Here is an 8,972-nt window from a genome sequence, read left to right on the forward strand (position 1 = left end):
AAACACAGTATCAGTTTAGTTTCTAAGGTTGATCAGAGACAAGTTTTCATTCTGGTAGTGGACCTAGCAGTCTCTATTCCGAAGATCCAACGAGAAGAATTGACGGCTGAAGCGCATGAGGTTTGACGCACCTACGGAGTTTGAGAGAAAGATTGTCAACCCGGATCTCAAAGTTTTCGTTACAATGCTATCCAAGTTTCTACTTCTCTGTTAACTTGTGAAAATTCACATTTCATTAATGATATACTTATTTATTCAATAAATTCTTACTGTTGTTATTTTGATATTGTTCTGACAAAATGATTTTCAAAATGATAAATTGGTGTTTTTATTAAAACGTTCTATTCCATCTTATTCATATAAGAACTTTGTTGAACACTTAACAGATTTAGTTTTTATGGATGACATGATCGCTGATCGCGGCTTATCAGACATAAAATACTAGTTTGATTAAGGTAGGAATCACCTCAACATCAGGGGGATTTCTACGGTTCAAAGCCATTTAATTGAATAAATCGCTATATTGTTACATGTCCATAATCTTACAAAGTTAAAGTTGCTTTCTTTGCTTTATGAAAATAAGTTTTATACCTTCTATTTATTCCAGTTACGGTAGTATCTATCTTGTAATCAAAATCCCAAGACAGAACTGTTCTCTAAACTCGATATAATATTTCTATCTAATCCTAATTTACCAAAACCAATTCCATCAATTAAACGTATTTCTTTTATTAAACCTAAAAACGTGATTAAAACCAAATTAAATAAAGTTTTAGTTAAAAAGCGTTCCCTGTGGGTTCGATATCTTTTATTACTACAAGCGTATACCGTGCACTTGCGGAAATCGCTCAACACTAGCAAATTTTGTCCAACCAAGAACGGATAAAAATTCATCAATACGTTCGGTAAAAGAAAATACGTTTACCGTGTCAATATCGATAAAAGGCATGTCGACGAACTCTATTTGGGTATGTGAAAAGTGGCAAAATTTACGTCCTTCGGCCTCCATCGTAATATCGAACGGTGCTCCATATTGAACTCGTAATCTATTGACTTCAGTGGCTTTGGTTTTGTTAGCAACTCTTTTTTCTCTAGGCATTTTTTTTGTGTGAAATTGATGAAAGAGATGAAATTTTTTGAAAGAGATAAATGGTAGAGTAAAGATAATGGTGGTGATTTAGGGAAGAAGAAGATGAATATGGTAAAGATATAATGGAAAGGTGAGTGAATCTTGGTTTTGGGAAGAGTAAAAGATGATTGATTGGTGTAAATAAAGTTGATTTATATAGGTGTAAGGTATATGTATTAAATAGGATAGATTAATAGGTATGTAATTAGAGTAGAAATAGGAATTAACCCAAAAAACTACCCCAATCATGTTATACACTTCGCGTGTCGCGATTGAGATTTTCAAAATCTCAGTCGCAACAGCGAGCTTTCCAGGGGGGTTAAATCTTCTGAAAATTTGTTCCTTTGCTGTCTCAACTGAGATTCCGAAATTTTTGGCTAAAAACTGGATATTGTTGACAATATCAACATGATTAATTCAATTCCTCTTGTAATTAAGTAACATTAATGCTAAGTTTAATTCCTGAAACTGAAACAAACAAAACTGAAACATTAAATTGAAGGAAAACCCAAGGTTTCGCCTTAATTAAAAGAAATTAATGAAAGAATTAATGCACTTTATTAATCATAATGAAGATAAATACATGAAATACCTTATTACATATATACATAAAAACATCTATGCAGAAAAACAGCAATCATATTTACACTATTCACAAACAAACAATATAAATTTAAATAGTTTCCCTATGAATTGGAATACGACGTGCAGTGGCCCTGTCAATCTTCGCTTGAACGAAGATTTGCCTTTCTCCAAGAGAAAGAAATTTTGGACCAGAACGAAACTCTCTCTTTACAAGTCCCTCATTTTCCAGAAACTCGTAATTAAGAATAGGAAATGATTCTTTATCAGTCCAAGGAGCAGAAACTGATCCCTTGGTACCCAGAATTATCCCACATATGATATTCCCAAACCTTATTTTCTGATTCTTCGAACGTGAAGCGGCAACTATTCCCTCCATTAAAATCTTTGAGGAATTAACTATGTTGCCTTGGAAAATATCTCCTAACATATACAAATCTGTATCTTGGACGACACTGCTTCTGACTCGACCAAACAAACTATGACAGAGAAATTTGTGAAGATACAACATGGAGTTAGAATTTATTGATTTGTTGTAGGCAAGACTTGGATTGAATCTCCAAAATCCCGTCAACATTCTCCATATATCTGTAGAAGTCATATCTCGGCCAGGATGGTGCGGAGTGGTGTCCCGTGGTGGAAAACCAAACCAAAAATGAAGTTCAGGATATCCAAAAGTGAATATCTTACCCTCACAACGAAAACTGAGATGAACACACCTCTTGTTGACGAAACGAACAGTAGACAGAAACTCTAGTATCCAATTTCCAATAATAGGAAACTTCATTGATGCAAACTTGGTCCATCCTATGTTTGTCAGATAGCGATTCATATCATCGCTGATCCCGAGTTCTTTATTCAGGAACTCGTCCATATACACCATACCATAAAACTGTGCATATCTAAACCTCAAATATCATCGTCCCTCATCATGATTGTAGATGGGAAACCATGCTCCATAACGTTTTGAAATGTCAACACGCTTGCTACGAGCAGAAGTATTTTTCTTAGAATTTTTCAGAGAGGTAGTCATGTTTGAGAATTAAAGTTTCTGTAACCTTTAGATATGAAGAAAGAAATTCAGAATTCTGAAAGAGATGAAGTGAAATAAAGGAATTCTAAATCGACTGGAATTTATAGGTTACTTAAGTGAAAAGTTGTGTATGTTGCAAATGAAAAGGTGTCAAACTGATACCTTTTGGATAAAACTTACTGAAAATCTCAACTGAGATTTCTGGAATCTCTACTGAGAATTCCCTAATTCTAAAACATGGAGAATCTCAACTGAGATTTCTAGAATTTTTCAAAAACACTTTATTCTTTATGAAATAAATTTCAAAACATGACTAAATTTGATTTTTATTTTAAAAACTTATTTGTACACAAAACTAGAAATGAAAAAAAAATAAAATAAACTAAAAATAAATAAAAATAAAAATAGAAATAAAAGTTATGAACAAAAAGATAAGAAAAACTAAAAATTAAAAATATGAAAACTAAATAAATTAATTTCCATGGAACAAAAGATATCTTATTGAAAATTATGCGTGTCATGGTCGAGAAATTGGAATATCGATCGCGACTCGTCTTGCCCATTGGCAAGGAATGCTTTGCATTGGTCCTCCCTAGTTCTATAGAGAATTTTAAAATCTCAGTTGAGAATTAAAAATTCTCAGTAAGTTCAGAAATTTATAAAACGCCAAATAAAAATCACTGTAGAGATTTGTTTAAAAATCCCTATACAATCAGAAACTTAAATTATGTGTGATTTTAATTCAATTGAGATTTCTTTAAATCTAAAGACGTTTTCCTCATTAAGTACAAATATTTAAGATACATAGCATATTTTCAATATCTTTCAATAAAAATTTTTTTATTTCTAATCTAATCATTATTGTTAAACTAAAGATAAATATAAAAATTAAACTAAAATAAAATGTAAAATTTAGAATATGAAATATTAAAAACTAAAAATGTGATAATCCTTAAGAATTCTCAAGGAGAATCAAAATTATGGACAGAGTCAATTACCTAGACCGGTTTTAAATAATGGTCATGTCCATTTAACTTACCTGAGAATAATTTCAAGTGGGAATAAAAGAAAGTAGAACTGTATCCCACATTTTGAAATTATTATTATATTTTTTTGTCTCTTTTTTTTCTTCTTTTTTTTAGCATTTTTTAAGCGCTTTCTTTTTTAGCGTTTCTCAATTTAAGGATCTAATAATTTCGGTTAAATGCCCGAACTTCTGGTTTCGCGCATGAACAAGAACTACATGCATGAACTGAAACTGTTGAAACTATGGTAAAAATCGACAATTCCGTCCTGGGGGATAAGATAATCTCAAGGACTGTATTCCTTATTCCTACTTTCTAATATATCTGTCTGAGAAAAGTTGATCGGCTATTTCTTAGAGAGATAAATGTAGGTGTTTAAGGAAATGATATGATAAAAGAAGAAATTATGTGGGTGTAATGTAGGAATTGAATAAATTTTTTTACAAAGAGATGTGATATTTTTGTGAAGGATTAAGTGTATAGAAAAGAGGTAAATGTGTCTGGGAAGAGGTAAGTTTTCTGGAAAAATCATCTGTCATGTCTGACATCCTGTTTCATAAAATTTTCTTTTCCTTCGGATGTATCTGCATGCTTAATTTCTTTTCTGTAGACTCCTTCTGTGAATTTTATTGATAATCAAATCTCCAGGTTATCTTTTGAGAAACTTGGATTTTTTTTCTCTTTATCCGCAAACATCTAATTGCAAACGTTAAATAACAACGAGGATTTAGTCCTAGTGACCATCCTCAAAAATAAAAAAAACTAAAAAGTAAATAAATACATATATTATAAACCAAGGTTCGAAATAAAACACAAAAAAACATAAATTTTTGTTAAAAATTTGGCGTTCCCCGGCAACGGCGCCAAAAACTTGTTGAGCGATTTCCGCAAGTGCACGGTATACGCTTGTAGTAATAAAAGATATCGAACCCACAGGGAACGCTTTTTAACTAAAACTTATTTTAATTCAGTTTTATTCTCGACTTTAGGTTTAACTTAAGAAAATCGTTTAATTAATTGTATTGGTTTGTATTGGTTAGGATTAGATGAGGATTATATGTTGAACTTTAGAGAACAATTCTGTCTTGAGATTTGATTACAAGACAGAAACTTTCGTGTTTAGAATAAAAAGTGTATAAAACTTATTCGCATTAAGCAAAGAAAGCAACTATAACTTTGGTAAGATTATGAACATGTAATAATTCAAGAATTTATGCAATTAATGGGCTTTGAACCGTAGAAATCTCTGGATCGGAGCAGATTTCTACCTTAATCAAATTAGTATTTTATATCCGATAAGCCGCGATCACGATCATATCATCTATAAAAACTAATTCTTTCAAGTGTTCAACAAAGTTTCCTTGTAAATATAATTGTGTAAAACGTTTTAATGAAAACACCAGTTTATTACTTTGAAAATCATTTTGTCAGAATAACATCAAAATAACAACAGGAAGAATATATTGAATAAGATAAATGTATTATTAATGAATTGTGAATCTTCACAAGTTAACAGAGAGGAAGAAACATGGATAGCATTTTGACGAAATCTTTGAGATCCAGGTTGTCAATCTTTCCCTCAAACTCCGTAGGTTTGTCAGACCCTTTTGCGCTTCAGCCGTTAGTTCTTCTCGCTGAATCTTCGGAATAGAGACCGCTAGGTCCACTACTAGAATGAAATGTAAACTAATCTGACTCATTTCTGAGTCAGAGTTTCTTCAACATAATAACAACTCTCATAACCCATTTAACCAACTTAATCCACTCTTGAATTCTGAAATGAATCACTTATTTATAGTTGGTGAATGGTTGTAATTGAAGGGTCATGTCCGCTGGTGAAGGGTCGCTTTTATCCAAACGAACAGACGCGTTTTTTGGATTTCTGACATGTGAAAGCTGTGCAGAATTCTTCGTTGTCTCAACTGAGATTCTGAAAATCTCAACCAAGACAGGGGGCAATGGAGAAAGCTGAAAAACTTCGATCTTCGGTGTTTGAGATTAGCGTGTCGCGACTGAGATTCTGAGAATCTCAATCGCGACAGGGACGTTCTCCCCCGTCTATCGGCTGCTTCTCGTCTCCTTGAATCGGTCTTCTGATTAACACGTACTTTTGGCACGTAACTTAGGTTTTTCCCTCGTTTTTGCTCCGTTTTAGCTCCTATTTGGATTTAACCAAATAATTAGGTACCTTGCATCAAAGAAGTATATAAAGACGTAAAAGTACTCTAAATGAATATAATTAGCACGATTTCAATGTAAATTTAACGTATTTATATATGATATTTTAGGTATATTTTGGGCTTAACAAACTCCCACAGTTAAGCTTTTGCTAGTCTCGAGCAAAATTTCACTGAATTTATTCTTTAATCAATCTCTTTATAAATAGAACATATATCCATATATTCCTCTTTAAATTAGTTAAACCGAAAGAAAAACTTTTCATGGTAAATTTATACGCAAAGTATCAAACTAGCTAGTGTAAAAGAGATATATCATTCTTCTTGTATCTCAATTTTTATATTGAAGTATTCGGGACGGTGTAAGCACGCATGTTTTTGAATCTTTCGTCTCAAGGCATTTCAAAGCACAAAATTTCCTTTCCCAAACCTAAACTATTACAAATGTGGATTTATTAAGGACTTAGGTTTAATATATTTACTTAGTCACGCCCGTGATAAGGGTGGTCTCGTCCGTGACTTTATATGAATTAATTTGCTTTTGTGTTCGTTTAAGAGGTACCGACTATGCCATGGGTGGACGCAATCGTTACTTAAAACTTTAAACACGTTTAATTTTGCTTTAATTTCTAACGTTCCTTTCATACCTCGACTGTGATAAAGGTGGTCGCAATCGTGGCCAAAAGTACCGTTTGTTTACTTTTTCTTTCCTTTCATACCTCGATTGTGATAAGGTTGGTCTCAATCGTGGCCAAAAGTTAAGAATACGACTACTTAATTTAATTAACATGTAAAATAAAATTGGGAAAGAAAAATAGCACATTCATCCTATATTGACTTGAAATCCAACATGTATTATGGCTAAAGTTTCCTTAAAAACTTCAATTAGTTTTTAATGTAAGACGAAAATCATACCGAGCTAAAAAGCTAAAGTTGTTAGTTCGATTTATGCCTATAAACCTAATTGAAAATTAAAAATAAGATTTATATTTATCATGTACTCATGATATAAAATAGAGATTTGAAACTAAAGAAATTTTATTTATATACATTTACTCGAGACGTTTTGATAAAAAGTGTTTCGGAGATTTGTAAAAATATTTGTAAAAATATTGCCCATATAGAAATATCATTTCTAACGATAATGATAACCTTAAAATATGTTAAACATTATTTTGAAAATTGAATTGTTGAAATATATGAAATATATACGTAATAAAAATTTATGTTTATGAAAAATGAATGTCATTGTTTTTGAAAAATGTTGCATTTCTGTTTTGAAAATGTTGCATTATATACTTTACTTAAACATTAATAACGACATGCATTTATATTTAAATAAATAGCATTCATTCTCATTCGTTGCATTCATTCGTACTTAAAATTAAAACGGATATGAAATATCTCCTCCCACACTTAATTTGGACCATGTCCTCATTGGTACAAAAATTGATAAAACACGAAAAATAGTACGAAATTAAATCATACGAATGGGAATTAAAAATATGGTACGATAACATTCAAACATAATAATAAATATAATTGTACCAAACATAAGTAAAATTGTACCAAATGTAAGTAGAAATAGTGTACCAAACGGAACACAACATAATAATAATAACGATAATGAGTTTAAAGAAAGAAAGGATAAAACCTATCAAGGTGAACTCGGTGGTGAAGGCGTAGTCTCAACTCCTTGGCGCCGAAAGAAAGAGAGCAACCGGCGACGAGTAGATTTATGCTCACGTCTCAAAGTAGTGATATTGGCATCCACCGTGCTTATCCTCAAACTCATTTCGGAATTGTTGGCAACGACTTCATCTAACCGCAAATTCATTTGACGGTTATGCTCGTTCATTTGTGTCAAAACACGTTGCCATCCAACTTGTTCCTCAACATTTGGTTCCTCATTTGCTTGCTCTTGGGCATTTGCATCAACATTCTCCTCCTCCTCTTCTTCATAAAATTCCTCATCATCATCCTCATCATCCTCTTGGGCACCTAATCCTTGTGAACTTGAAGCATCACCACCCAAAGTAGCAAAAACACGTCTTGTACGATCCTCATAGGATATAAATGCGGGTGGTCCCAATTTTTTCAACAAATTGGCTCTTTGAAGTGCCGTGATATCCAAGGAAGGCAAACCAACATGAGGCATATTTTGATAATCCGCTAATTCACCCCGAGCACCCAAAACAATGTCGGTAATTAAATTATCCATTGGCACTTGCTTATTACGTGAAGCGGAAGCTCGGACCAAATTAGTAAATATCATTCCAATACTATCTATGGTCAAATTCTTAAAAATACTATCCAACACAAACAAATCACGAACTTGCACCTTTGAACTCTCAACTCGACCAAATAAAGAAAAGGATAAAAATTTGTGAAAGAAAAAGATACAATTATCCTTAATTAACTTACCAGAAGTGTTCTTCGGATGAAAAACATCTAGGCCGGTTAAAGAGTGCCAAACCGTGTGTGCATTAAAAGTCTTTGGTTTGGAATAAAAATCTTGAGTAGGAAAGCCAAACCATTGTCCATCGCCACATACCCGACCTCAAAACGAATATCATTATTTCGAAAAGAAATAATACCTCTCTTTTTTTTTGGTAGAAACAGGAAAGAAAAACAAACAAACACCGGAACAAAAGCTAACCTGGGATTAGCCTAGGAAAGCTAACCCCAACTCTGTCCTCTAAAAGGAGAGAAGAAAGATAGATAGGAGGATCCGAAAGGGTGGTAACACCTAACATCGCCTCGTGCCCAGCCGCCGCCAAGCGATCCGCAATTCGATTTTGTTCTCTATAGATGTGACTGAACTCTAAGGAATCAAAGGAGGAGCCAAGGCTTCTTATAGCTTTGATAAGGTTCTGGCTACTAAGACAAATAGCATGATTATTAGAGATCATACTAATAGCCTCCTTATTATCAGACTCCACAGCAAGCCTTCTAATACCCAGGTTTCTGGCAAGCTTGACTCCAGAAAGAATACCCCAAAGTTTCGCTGAGAAGGAAGAGCCCAA

The sequence above is a fragment of the Euphorbia lathyris genome, chromosome 7 (assembly GCF_963576675.1).
Source record: "Euphorbia lathyris chromosome 7, ddEupLath1.1, whole genome shotgun sequence".
NCBI lineage: Eukaryota > Viridiplantae > Streptophyta > Magnoliopsida > Malpighiales > Euphorbiaceae > Euphorbia > Euphorbia lathyris.